We start from the raw sequence: 15,042 nt of genomic DNA on the forward strand, positions 1-15,042 counted from the left end.
AGAAATGAAATTAAACTCACCGAACCTGCAGAGTGTAAGGAGTAGTTTCTGTGGCAACGATTGCCATTTGACAGCTCTCAGAACTTGACTTTGCCTCCCATGACTTATTTACTGTTTTGGTAGCGCAGACAGCAGAGGTGAGATCAGCAAGTTGTGAAATGAGCACCTGTGATATAAGGCACAGAAATACAAGTATCAGGAAACTTTATGTATGCAACAAAAGGGAATAGAAAAGATTAAAATAACATTCAGATTATAATTATAATAATATTGAGTATTTCATAAAGGACTGGTGAATTGGTGAACAGACTGTAACACATGCTGTTCAAATAACCATTTTTATGGTTTGAAGCATAATGTTTAAATTTTCTTAAATTAAAAATAGGGCAGATTAATTTTTCTGCTTTACCTTATTTTAATTATGCTTTCATCTTGTACCTAAGCCAAGTGCCTGCATACCTGCACTGTTACTGTTTTCTTTCATCTTAGAAGTATATATACCAGAATTACATGTACCATCTGATTAAAAAGACATAAAGCCTGTGGTTTTGTCTGTGCTCAAGATGGTCTGTGCATGCAATCCACTTGTTAGGGCCCACAGCTGTTCTCGTGTCAGCTCAGGTTAGTGCCCAGCTCTGAATCTCTCTGCTAACAGATTGGCAATGACCTAATGGGCTCCTATTAGTGATCCTTCCTTCAGAGGACAAATCACAGACTGCACAGCACTGGTCGTCTAGGAAGAGCACATTATCCAAATTAATTTGATTTTGATAAGACAAGAACATGAGCTGACCTGTTTCTGACTTAATTTCCTCTTATTTATTTAGAGTCCTCCTCTCTGTATTCACAGAAAACTGTACTTTACCAGCAGGTAATTTTTTTTTTTTTTTTTTTTTTTGGGGGTGGGGGGTGGGGGAGCGTGAGGGAGATGCACAGAGGGGAATAAACATTATCAAATTCAGTCTGATAAAACCAACAATCTGAGCTGAACTTGCTTAGACTTTATTCCCTCTTAATTATTTAAAGTTACTTCAGGTACCTTCCAGATCCAATAAAAATAGTTATTTACAAGTGGTCATTCGTGTCTCATTAGTGCCTTCCAAAAAGTAGACAGAATTAGTTTAATTAGTGGACTATATCATAAACTAAACCAATAATGACATTAGCTATAAAGAAGACTCTGTGTAAGCATGTAGCTTATCATTACAAAACTGTCCTTGTTAAATAACCATGTTGGTTATTACCAAAATTGCAAAAAAAAATGACATGCTGAAACAATATGAAAACCACTGTGGTGATTTCAAAATATGTCTAGCTTTATTTATTTTGGTTTTTAGAATTGCACAGTAGGAGTTATATAGACAAGGGATAAATTCCACATTACCTTCACAGAATGCATCAGCAGGTCATCAACTGGCAAATGTTATAACCTTGATAAATAGCTACCTCATCATCATCTTTGCAAATCCATTTTGCACAGGTGTTCATAGGTCATCAGTAGCATCTTCAGTTACTGGAGATATGTATTTCAAAAGCTATTAGAAGCTCTAGCATAAGAGAAAAAACCCTACTCAGCTTGAAAGAATATGGAAAAAGGGATCAGCTTTTGCAGTTGTACATATGGTTTTTATAACAAGGGAATACAAAGTCCTGGCTGGTGCACTAAAATGAGGATGAATTATGAACCAAAGGACTGAGAAGCCCAGTTCTATTTTTGCAGAGTATCCAGGTGACTATGAAAGGATTTTTATAGGTGTGCAGCTACCCAGTGGTACCATTCAGACCCTGAGAGGCTTAGGTCTCCTTTAAAACTTGTGTGTTTGGTGCAAGACGCTCACTTCGGATGCTTCATGTTCATGGGGATCTCCAACAGAACATCCACAAGGAGGCAGTAAACGAGGTGTATGGGATACTGAAGATTTCCATCCTCATTGACTCTGCAGAAATCTTAGCTGAATTGTCAAGTCTGACACTGGATCCTGAGGCAGATCTGAGGTAGGTCTGAGACTGATGGAGGTCTGTAGTCCCTGGCATCTGTCAGTGATGTGTTTTTCATTTTAAACAATGGGATCTAGGCTTCCACCTGTAGCAGTTATGAATACATAGTCTTTGTTTGAAATACAAACTACTCATTACTGAACAATGTCTTATTAATATTCTTTTGTTATTTTATCTAATGTTCTCTTAAGCTAATGAAATATGCTCACTATCTGCACTTTGAGTCTTCTCAACTTGCATAAAGTTATAGGAAAAAGAAATACATGAAGAAAGTTGCTAAATATAGAAAATAACTTTTTGATAACTCCTCTTATAGATTTAAATGCAGACATATTTTAAATATTCATTGACATAGTCTATATAAATAGGTACATATTTCATTCATACATGCAGATGTTTCATTCTCATTCCTGATGTTTAATCAACCCACATTGTCTTTAGAGAGATAATTGTGATTTTTCACATAAAATTTAATTACAATGACTATTCCAGACTGGATTGAAAAATTAATGACAGGAAAAAAAATATATATTGGTGTTTAGTACCATCTTTGATATTTCAAGAGCTGGAGAGAGCCTGCAAAGGATTGAAAGCTGTTTGAATACGTCCCTGGTTGAGCTGTTTCCAGCCCTGAATGACTAACTTCTATCTTCTGCCTATTATCTTTGCACAATATTCACTTTGCTTTTGCCACTGTGTTTATCTGATTGCTTCAGGCAAAATTAGATTACTGACCTCATCACTCAGAGTTTTGTTTTATTCTCAGTAGAAAGCAGTTAGATCAAAGTCATATAAAGGATCAGCCATGAAGCTGACACTGGGGGAATTTTAATTTTCATTTGTTTTTTATTTTCCTTTTACTTGTATGGTGAAACAGTTTTTACAAAGTTATAGGATGTATCTGGTTTTTAGTCTCACAGACGCCAGTTCACAGAAAAATAAAATTACATAAAATAATAACAACTAACCACTGCTGTTTTGTTGTTTGTTTGTTTGTTTTTCCCACAAATATCTCATTTATCTAATTTTAATGATTTGAGCATTTGTGGAAAATGAATATGAATTCCTGACATAAAAAATTCATTGACACCAGCTTCTAAATTCCTACATTCCAAGGAGTGATGCCAAAAGGGCGAAAAATAAAAACAATCCATGACTAACTAGTGCATCCAATACAAAATATGTAATATGGCCTGAAAACTGAAAAATTACATTCACATTACAAAATAAATTGAAACTATGTCATGCAACATGGACAGAATAACTTTAATTAGTATAAAACATTAATTTATATAAGGATACTCCACAACATTCTTGTTGATATGTTAAACGTTTAATTCACTGTAGTACCTATGAATTACATTTTCAGCATAGGCCCAAGCCTCTATTTTAATCCAAATTTGCTTCACATTAACACTATATGGGAGCAAGTCCAAGTTCAGATACAAGCATTAGGAGTAACAAATGTGTCCTTGCTAATCTTTAGTACGAGTCAAACAAGCAGCTTCCAGAAAATTTTCCATCACTTAATCAATCTGTTCTTGCAGCAATATCTGTCTTTAATTATGAAAGACAGAGAAATCAGTCAAAAGACCTTGCTAGGGGAGCCCAGATATCACAGGAGGGATTTACTGGCATGCTGGTCATCTCAGGCTGCCTTTGGCTGTCTGGACAGGAATCTCGTATGGTGGCATCATATTACCAGCTCACCAAGTGAGGTAGAATTGAATGAGTTAATCCTGTGGTATCACTGTTTAGTGTAATGGCACAACATATCATCTTGCTAATAACAAAAGCTAGCAAGAAACGTAAGAGTTAAATAACATAAATAACATTAATAAGTACAATGCTAATATCTTCCTTTTCAGGAAGTGCTTCATTTGCTATGTTTCATTAGTAAACCTTACACAAGATTGCAGAGGTTCCTATTCTGTATTTGCCCTTTTCTCGGATTTCTGCAACAGGAGCATGAGCCCAGCCTGTGAATCTGATGGGCAGTAAAAGGGAAGGAGAATTATTCAGCTGTGATTCCACGCAAACATCTGCAGCATTATTGCCCACATTACAAACACGGTATATGAACTTTCAGACTTGGATTTTTTTGTGACTGTTCCAAATTGAAATTGGTCAAACCTCTTTATATATTTTTTCTTGTATTTCAAATACAAGCTTCCACTTTTAGCATTGAAACTGACCTCAACGTTGCTTCTTGCTGCCTTTTTTTTTTTTTCTGTGTTTTTTCATTTCCTCAAGTATTATAAACTGGGACATTCACTGAATACATTTGAATTAGATTTGAAGTGCTTAATGATTTCAAGTCAGAAAAATTATTTTCCTAATTAGTAGTCCTTTTTCTTCTGACAAATGCCACATAAATGTGTATGAACACTTTTGCTAAATATCAGGGGAGTTTTCCTGATTCAGGTTAAGGATGAAAGTCTAGCTTGTAGTGTATTTGAATGAGAAATACACAAAAGCAAATTAGGGTTTATTTTCAGATTTTTTTTCCCCACAATATAGTGGATTACTAAATTATAACAAATAAGTATCACTTCAGTGATATACACCTCACCATTAATACAGAAGGCATACAAAGTGCTAAAAGTGAATACCAGGGATGCAAGAATCTCAGGATAGTTGCATTGGTGTGTTCAAAGTCTTATGACTGGGAACCAAAGCACGACAGGTCAGAAAGGAGAAGTGATCACAGTTACACATAGAAAGAGAAAATGTACAAATATATTCCTTGGTGAGTCTATTGTATTATTTCTGTAAGTGTTACTACTTCAGTGTAAATTAGTCTCTTGTCAGAAAAGTTAAACTTGGCTTATTGTCTATTTACCACACCAAAGGTCCCCACAGCATTGTAACGACGACAAGTGCTGCCTCATTTCTGAGGTTTTAGTACCAACTTCACCTGTGATAGATACAAAAATGACCACCAGGTTAACGATGAATAGCACAGAGCCAGTTTTAGATCATTGCTGACTTTTGTAGGCAGTCTCATGACACTGTGTGTGAGCAGTACAAAAGATGAATTGACTACACTGCATCTTTATTAGTGCATATCTATTTCTGCATATCTATATGTATGTATTTTCCCCCTTAGAAACCAGGCACAGTGAAGTCCTCACTCAATGCCCCAAAGCAAGTACTTAACTAGCAGTACTAGTTCTGTCAAAGTTAATACAGCTTCTCAGATATTCTACAGTACATGTTTATTTAGCAGTTTTTAGCAAAAGGTCACTGTGTTATCAAGCAGATCATGGTAAAAGTGCTTAGGAAAATGATCAAAAAACAAAACCAGAAGACCCTAGTATCCCAATACTGGTTTTGGCCAGCCCATCAGAGCTACAGTCCTCTCTTCAAGCAAAAGGTTTTGGGAGTGCCTGTTGTCAGCCCTTTGTCCCTAATAACCTGATTAGTCATGACAAAAAAAAAAAAAAATCCTATTAAATGGCTACATTGTGCCACAAGACAGTTACAGGGATTTGCTCCTCCTGTTATCTTCCATTAGATTTCTCATTGATTCATTTCCTGTGATAGAATGGTAACGGGGAGACAAAAATGGCAGATTTTTTGCTAGAAATAAGTTATAGTTTAAAAGTGCAGAGAGGCAAAAGATACCACAGAGGAAGAGCTGTAACTGACAAACTGTGCTAGTTAAAGTTGCTAAGAGTTAGGGGGAAAACAGTTAATTAAGTGGAAAAGGAGGAGTAACGTTCCAGTTTTATCCGCTTAATTAATTTCCACTGGTCCTTCAGGAGGTTTAGAGACTTAGTATTCAAGTTAGGGAAAGAGAAAAAAAAGTTATCTATCAGCAACTTAATCTAGACTATTTTGACCAGAACACAGACAAAAAAAAAAAGGATACCTTTTGAAAATGGCAAGCTTTATTTATGTGTATATTTTCTCTCTAACAGCTCTGTGAATGACATTGCAGGGACTGATTCTGCTGTTATTTCTCTGGAATATCAGGAGTGGAACAATAATATATCACTACTCTCAATAAAAGGAAAACTAACACATGCTGTACTTATTTCATTCTTAATGCAGTTATGTTTAACAGTAGTTGCTGAGTATTGCCTGAAACTTTAAATAATGTCTGTCAGTACAATAGTGAAAAAAAAAAAAAAAAAAGATGAAAAATATCAGGGTTAGGGTCACAGTGCTGTATTTTCTATGCCTTGTCATTATCAGCTTTGTAATTTAATATCTATTATTTACGCAATAAATGAAACTCTGTAAAATCTGTCAACGCAGGATGTCCATCACAGAGAGTGTGGCATGGTAAAGGACAATTTAGAAATGCACAATGCCCTTAAAATTTTATCATTAATTTTCTGCATTTCCTGATTTTTCATCAATTTGACATTACTTGAAAATTCAGTTGAACTGAGCAAGCATTCAGTTCATTGATTACATTATTATGTCTAGTATCAAGGAAAACGTATTTCCAGAATTCAATTTCTGGCAAAGGAGGACATTTGCCAAGTTTGAGATATGCTAATACTTCTGTTTAAAATATTTGCAAATGGTTTTATGACCATTCATAACACCTCTGGAAAAAAAAAAAAAGCCAACTGTTCCTTTCAACAGTATTTCAACAGTATTTATTTATGGCTATAAGGAGGTCCTTTGTAAGATTAAAATCTTAGATTTGTGACAAGATGGATTAACTTTTGTTGCCATTTTCAGATCTCGTTATATTTTTGGCACAAAATAAAATGGTTTTGTGTCATTTTCTGTTCTTTTTACAATTTTGTCACTGATAATGTTTTGTGAAGATAAATTCACATCGAGTATTGAGCCTTGTGATAATTCACTTTACAGTAGGACAGTTCTGATTAGAACTGCCAATTCCACAAAATCATTTGACTACTACTCATAAATAACACGAGGTGGTATAAGTATTTCTTGTTTCTCATGATAATCTATAGGCAAATTAAAAAACAAAACAAAACTAAACAAAGTTGCTTGTTATTTACCTTGAATGAGACTACGTTTACTGATACTTTAAATTCCAGAGGGCTACCATTTAAATAGTGTGAAAATATTTTAGAAGACTGCAACAATGCAGAAAAGCATAATTTATGTCTTTACGCAATGTTGAGCTGTGTAGCATCTATAAGCCTCATAACACATAATAAGAAATTGTAATGCTAATTTTGCAGATAGAAGTTAGTCCAAAAATGATCATAGTGACTGGGAACTCAGCTGTTTATTGACAAAACTGTAATTTCAGAATTGCTGAGGTTAAATGGCCACAGCAGTGCTTCTACCAGCTAGTCCATAAGTAAGAGCAAACCAGGTTAGAAAACACCTCCTTCCACTGATGTGTGAATTTTGTTTATTTGGGGTGAAATGGCCTGAATCTCAAAGTGTTTCACCAACAAATAATACAGCAGATATTTCAGGGCCAGTGGTCTATTTATATTTCCTGTTATTGTATCCTTTGTATAGGAGCATACTGCACATTTCTGGCAAATTTCAGTAACTTTTGGCATCATCAGTCCCTGGAGGTGTTAATGCTTTAGCCCTCCAAAAGCTATAAACAAAAAAGGATGTCTACCCATGCTGCAAACTCACATGAGCTATGCCTAGACTGTATGTCCACACAGCGGAAAACATCCTGGTCCCCTTTCTCTCAGAGCATCTAATGATCCTGGGGGACCCAAGACACATCCTAGCTAGGATATTCACAGTGAGAATGCTGAAATCTGGTAAGTAAATAATGTGTAGACATAGCTACAGACCAACCACTGCTCCACAGAATTACCAACACCGAACGAGAATCCCATATAGGTTATATTTCCTTTTTGTGCATTGGTTTGTTTGGGATTTTTTTGCCCCAATAATATAGCTAATAACTCTTTTGCAAGGAATTCAAATCTCAAAGTGTTTTCCTTGATAACAGCACAACGACATAAACAACATGTTATTTATGCTGTGGAGCCCCTTGTGACAGGACGTGGTGGATCCTGAGAGGTTATAGGGATCCAAGGGGAACTTCGACAAGTTCATATTAAAATGTGATCCTGAAAGTCCTGGGCAACAAATTAAAGGGCTCTGGGAGAATATTTATGGCAGAGTGTCATACAAATTTTGCTTGTTATTCCACCCTTTATGCGTCTTCACCTTTTAGATGTACTTGAGACATGATACGGGAGCAATGGTTGTGTCTGACCATGTTCTGTCAACATGGGATATGGGAGAAATGGTTCTGTTTCAGTCTTCATGTTTAGTGATTATCATTCCTCAGATACTTTCTGTTCATTACTTCTCTACCTCACACACAAATCTGCTTAAAGAATAATTTTGAAATTCTGTTTACTCCCATTTCTCACTTCCTTGGGGAAAAAGAAAGCAGAGTGGGAGTCAAACACTTTTAGCACAGATGTTGTAGCAGAAGCTAAGCCATTTTGTCCTTGATTTGAGGTGAAGGAAAAGAAAAAACCAAACCAAACCAAAACAAAAACGAACACAAACAAACAAACAAAAACAACAAAAAAACCACTGAATTACTTGCCTCTTTTCAAAGCAAAAATAAGATCTAAAAGTAAAATTACCATTCAGTTTTAACAACTGAATGTAATAATTGAGAACCTCGAAAAAAAGAAAAATCTTAAAACTCACTCTGAGGACAACATACAGTGCTTAAAGTGCATTATGACTGAAGAAAGCTAATATAAATAATTATTTGTGTAAAAAGCCTTGCCAACAAAGCAATTCCGAACCAAAAAATTAATTTCTTTAGAAGACCATTCCATGTTCTTCTTCATCATGGCCTTGTTAATGCCCTGAATACTTCAGTGTTGGTACATCTCTAATCCAAAAATAGTATTGCAAAGTACAGTGTAAAGCCATTAATGCAGATTGCCAGCACAATAGGATGACAGACAGAAAACCTTCAAAAAATGTTACACCTGGATTTAAAGTGCCACAACCCATTGCTTTATATATGTCTATAAATTATTAAATTAATGCTCCATGCTTAAAGGGTAGGTTTTTGGAATATTTGAAAAATCAGTCCATGACACAGAGAATAGTTACTTCCCTCACCCTTATTTCATGGTTAGATTAGTTCTATCTGTCTTTGTGAGTCCAGATAATCTTTAATACACAAACACATCACCCACAACCCGCCGCCCCTGCCCCATCCCCCCATCCCAAACTTGATGACAGTATTTAGTGGGCCCCACTGCATTCTTATGCATCTTAATTTCATAATTTCAGTATACATGTAATTATGATTCTATCTGAAATATCAAATATTGATCTATAAAGTAATACAAAACTATTTACTTGAAGCTAATCAAATGCTTTTTGTTTTTTTTTTTTTTTCAATCAGCCTAATGAGCAGAACACAGATGTGACTGGCGAAATGTAAAATCAACCAATTTGTTGCATTTTTTTATTGAAACATTCTTATCTACTTTTCCGTTTTCTGAATATAGAAATGTACCTTCCAAATACACTTTTGCTTTCATTAGGAAGAAATACTGTTGGTAAAAGTAAGAAATTCTAAGTGTAGAGTCCAGTTTAATATAAACAAGGTCTTATTTATGCTGTGTTTACATATTGCCTCTATTTTTTTATCTAATCTTGCAGCATGATGGAATGTAGCAATGTAAAAAGATAAGGAAAAACAGTTTTATGTGGCTAATTGGCATGCTAAGCAACGTTCATCCAGAATTCTGGAAAAAGAGATATGCATAGACAACCATAATATTTCTTCTTTTTCTCCCCAGTTGTGAGTGGAAAGCATGAAATGTGGAAAGCATGTGAGTGGAAAGCAGAGGGCCACGGAAAAGTTGCCACCAGGAATTCCCCAAGCCCCTAACAAAACCTAGGAAGGAAAATTAAAATCCTGCATTTATCTGTTTTCCCTCCAACCGGGCAATGCCATGTGACAGCGGTACAATCTGTTTTGAGAATTTCTGGAATTGTTTTTCAGTACCTTAATGAAGACTATGGTGCTGTTTTTGTGTTTGTTTGTTGTTTTTTTAATTTATAATACTTTTGTGTTTACTACAAAATTCCATTGGCCCTTGAAATAACACAAAAAGTTATTCACTCAGTATATAACAAAACTTCTCAGTACAACATTGCAACAATATTTCGGCCTCATATGCACACAAAATGGTTCATGTTTCCAAATAAAAATAAGCTCTGTTTTAAGAAAGTACATGCCTTAGCAGCTCTAAGAAGTCAGATGGGTTGCATACCATCTTGTACTTATAGTCCTTATTACCTAGCTTTAAATAACAGGTTTGCATGAAAACTGAAACAAAGATACTTCCATTTTTAATTTCTTAAGTTCATAGCACTATGAACTGATAACAATTAGCCTCTCTCTTTTTCTTAATGTTACTATGAGCAGATGTTGAAACCATTATTTTAAGATTTTTTTTTCTTTAAGTGTCAATTTTACAGCTGGTTTCTGAAATGGTATAGATACTTTTGCCATCAGCATAACCTATTGGAATCAGTTTGGGATTTTTTTTTTTAGGAAATATATCAGGAAGCTGGCATGTAAATTACTGGTTCAAATTAAGAGTAGTGTCCCTCCAGCCAGACTTTTAAACACTAAACCTCTTCCCAGATTTGTGTGCTTTAGTCTGTCACTTTGAACAAACTATATGTCAAAGAAGAAGGTCTTAGTGTTTGTTTGTAGTTTATGTTAATTATTCTTTGAAGAGCCGAAGGCCATAACTTTGTTCTGTAAGAAAGACATTCACGTGAACAACCTCACCCCCTCACACTTCCTTGGCCTTGGAGATGCTCATATCAAAACAATATGTTCCTACTCCATACAAAGGAAAATGGCTACAGCCAGGGGGACTTTGTGCACTATTTTCCATCCCTTCATTGTTAGAGCCTAAAAAACCCAAACCAAGCAAACAAAACACCACCACAGCTTCCAGCTGCTCCCAGAAGGCGAGGTAATTGGGTGGCAATCTACATTAACTGGAATAGCTAAGGTAACTGATATATGAGTTTGGCAGAGATTCTCAGAGAATTTCTCCCTGGGTTAAGTACGAACACATATTTGGTATATGTTTTAAAAAGCTTCTGCATTCTTGGCCTGCCTGCAAACAGATCCTGAGATACTTATGACATATTACATTTTAATATCTGGGCACCCACAAATATTAGATGTCTTGATGGATCTGGCAAGAAACACGTGAGAATTTCAGTGTTCAATTTTGTACCAAGATGGGTACAGATGGCCATCTTTTATATTTCACAGGCACTATCAGTCAGTCTTTCTTTCTGTCTATCTGTCTACCTATCTATCTTTTTGTAGATATAAACATGTAACTGTGAATGCTGATTATTTCTAGTCTTTTGAGCTTCATACAAACAAAAGATGATTAGTGTCTTGTGAAATAGGGTTCCACATGTACAAAAAATTTGCTAGTGTAAAAAAATCTATGGAAGGCTGTTACTTAGGTGATCTCTTCTAGCATCCAACAATCCTAATTAAAATAATGTTTACAACAACATGGTGGTTACTCAATTATGATGGCTGTCTCATCTTGCATTCTCCATATTAGTGTTGGACAAGCATCTCTGTAATCGGGTTCATGACAAATTTGATGGTTAAGACTTTCTGCTAAGTGTTTTGTCTGTCTCTGCTTTATGTACAGATGAGGTTTTTTCCAGCCATATGCTTGATTTGACTACTTTTTTTTTCCCCATTAATCTTTCAACAATGCAGACAAATGCAGTTCTGTGCCTCACTTAGTCTCCTGACCCTTGAACACTGCTGCCTCATAAAGCAGAATTACGGTCTGGTTCCAAGGAACCTGGATCTTCCTGAAGCAAGACAACAAAGGCAGTGATAGCTGTTGTATGGCTGAGTCCTTTACAAAGTTCAGATGGTAAATATTTAACTACCCCTCTTTGTTGCCTGTCTTTCTGCCTTGAACTGCATTTCATAGAGTGATGTTGCTATTCTAGCAATAGGCTGTGACTAGTCTGTATCATTTTTTCTTTGGCTTTTCCTTTTCATTTTTCTGTTTCCTTTTCACTTTGAGGATACTGGCTATGGCTTATTAAAAGGTCATGTTAGCAAATCTCTTTGCTTTAGCACTCATAAATTCCCCTTTCCTGTAAAGAGAGAAGATTTGTCTTTTTATACAAATAGTAGTAAAGTTTACTAATAAACAGAGTTGTTTTTCTTGTTTGTCTAGAAACATAGGTTTCTTAATGCACTTTATGGTATTACATGAATAGACATTGTGCTATGCTTCTCAGCCCAAAGACATAAAACCTCTTTCCTGAAAGACACACTATGCAATTCAAACATTAACGACAAGTCCTGTGGAGTGTTTAGGAACAGTGACATTTGGGTGGAATTTAGGGAAAAAGGTCTATGTGTAAAATTGTAGACCAAACAGGCATTTAACGATTGTAAAAAGTTATATGTTGCTGCTGAAGGGCTGGTAGGATTTGGAAAAATGGAAGAGAGTAAATCTACATAATCCAAAGGAAGTACACAGCAAATATTGGCCCCTAAAGAACAAGCTGCTTCAGCAACCTGTTACAAGGTTGCTAAGTCACACAAACCCTGAGCTACATGCTCTGGAAATGCCCTAAACTGATATATCCCGAATAACGACCAGCATGCTTCAACAGTAATCCATCTTGTTGTTCATCCCAAATTCACATCATCCTCTGTAGCACTATGGTTGCTCTTTTCCTTTCCTGTTCACATGAACAATAAGCCACCTATGGTAACACTGCAGCAGCAAATGAAGCAGCGCTCCTTGGGGAACAAACCAACCTTATTTCCTATTGGTCTATGTACTTTACAAATTCCCTTAGGTATCCTTCTAAAATTAATCTATTTTTGTTATGATTTTCCTGATGAAAGAATGTAAATTTAAATTTTGTCCTTTGAGAGACACGGGATCTTCTGTTTCAGATGATAAAGGTTGCTATTTGTTGTCTCCTTCTGGCTCTTTTTTGCAATGATTAACACCCAAAAGCTCCCAAACAGAATAATTTAGAAGAAAAACAGATTCCACAGACAAAAATTTAAGTTAAAATGACAGAGTAAAGTTTGTAAAAAAAAAAAAAATAAAAAAATAAAAAAGGGAGAAGAACATGAGAGGCTTTGTATTCGTTTGTATTGACCTTAATCTATCAACTTTAAGACTTTAAATCTGATACGGGTCACATTCAATAAGATATTTAAGCAGTACCAGCAGTGGTTAAAGTAAGAGACACACATACACAACTTTCTCAGTGTTATAAAAATCTTGTCTCAAAAGATAAACAAATGACAGACTTTATTTTTCTTCCCTGCTCGATGTTATCTTTCAAAGAAGTTACTGTCTAGCTTCATCTTCTGTCACCAGAGACAACTATTCTAGTACTCTTTCTACTAAAAATAAATGATACAGAAGTAATGTGACAAGCTGGTGACCAAGGCAATGACGAATGAAATGAAATGTTTTTAAGGGTGACAATTCACTATAAATTTCACTTCTAGTGTATGTTGTATATTAGACCTTGTCAGTAAGTAAATCTTCTTATATCAGAAATCTAATCATTGCCAGAGTCCTTTTGAATCCTCAGAGAAACTTATTAGCAAAGCATTTATGGCAATTCTGAATTGCTTTCAGAAAGGTACATCAGATTTGCAGCTGGGACCCAGCATGTATAACAGCTGTCCCTATAGTGTCCTTGTACTATACTGGTGCCATCCTGTCAACACTTAAAAATTCTAAAGTCATCTGGTTCACATTCAATTTTTTGTACTCAGATGACTTATCTGCATTACATTTGAGTGTAGGATGTTTCATTCGTTATGTTTTGTACATAGATGTTCAAAAAATGATGACTTTGCATATACCACAAAAGCCCCACCTGCGGTGTTGGTGGTTTACAGGACTACAGATAGACATGATTTTTTTATAAATCACTTCAGGTAGATTAAAAACAAAAGCAGAGTTTTCTCTGTGAACTTATGCAAAACTGATTGAGCATATTAAATGCTCAAAACCAACTGCATTTCATACTGGAAAATTGCCATTACTGTTCTGCTAATGCTCTGACAACTTAGAGCCTATTTCTAAGTTAAATGCATTGCTAACTCTGACATGCTAAGTCATTCCCTTCACCTGTCACAGGCATAATGTGATGCTAACAACAGCCTACCCATGTCAGCCTTGTCTTGTTAAAAGCAAATGATCAGCATGAAATATTATAATTTTTTAATTTTATTAGTATATAGAAACATTATATTGATTTACCAGTATTCCTGTGGTAAATTCTAGACATGTCACGCATGTCAGTTTCCAGACATCTCCTGACATCATCAAAGATGATGATTGTGTGATCTTTTTCTTTTTCTCACATTATTAAAAATCATTATCAACATACACTAATAAAAACCATAATTACAAAACTGCTGCAAAATTATGGATGCATTTGCATTTTCCAAATTCATGAAATGAGGTGTATATGTTTAGTCTTCATTCCAGACAGAATTCATTCCCAATTTGAGATTAGAAAATTATTGACCTACAATTTGATTTTTTGCAGGCATGTGAAATATCTTCCACATTCCAATGTGCTTTAGTTACTGCTGTTCTTTGAATAAAATAGAGGAAGAGAGGAACTAACATTTTGAACCATAGATTGCAAACTGCATCAGGTTGTCCACAAAAGTGTTTTTATTTGTGGACTATTCAACCATTTCAGAGAGAATTTATTTTATTTTATTTTATTTTTTGTTTTTCAAATACAGGAATCTACTTTCTAAAACACTACACTAAAATTCACAGAATTCTTGAGTATAAAATTCAGGGATATGTATTTCCAGGGATATATATATCTCCAGCTATATTGCTGGGAGAGATTAAACTGTATGTGGTGTTTTAAACAGTCATTTTAAAGTTCACAGGGAAAACAATGTTTATGTTGGAAGAAAATATAACCTGAAGGTGGAAATCACAAATATCATTCACTCAGCAGTATAATATGACTGACTAGAGCAGCAGAAGACCAAGATGAGATTTCCTGTAGTTT

This window comes from Columba livia, chromosome 4 (assembly GCF_036013475.1).
Source record: "Columba livia isolate bColLiv1 breed racing homer chromosome 4, bColLiv1.pat.W.v2, whole genome shotgun sequence".
NCBI lineage: Eukaryota > Metazoa > Chordata > Aves > Columbiformes > Columbidae > Columba > Columba livia.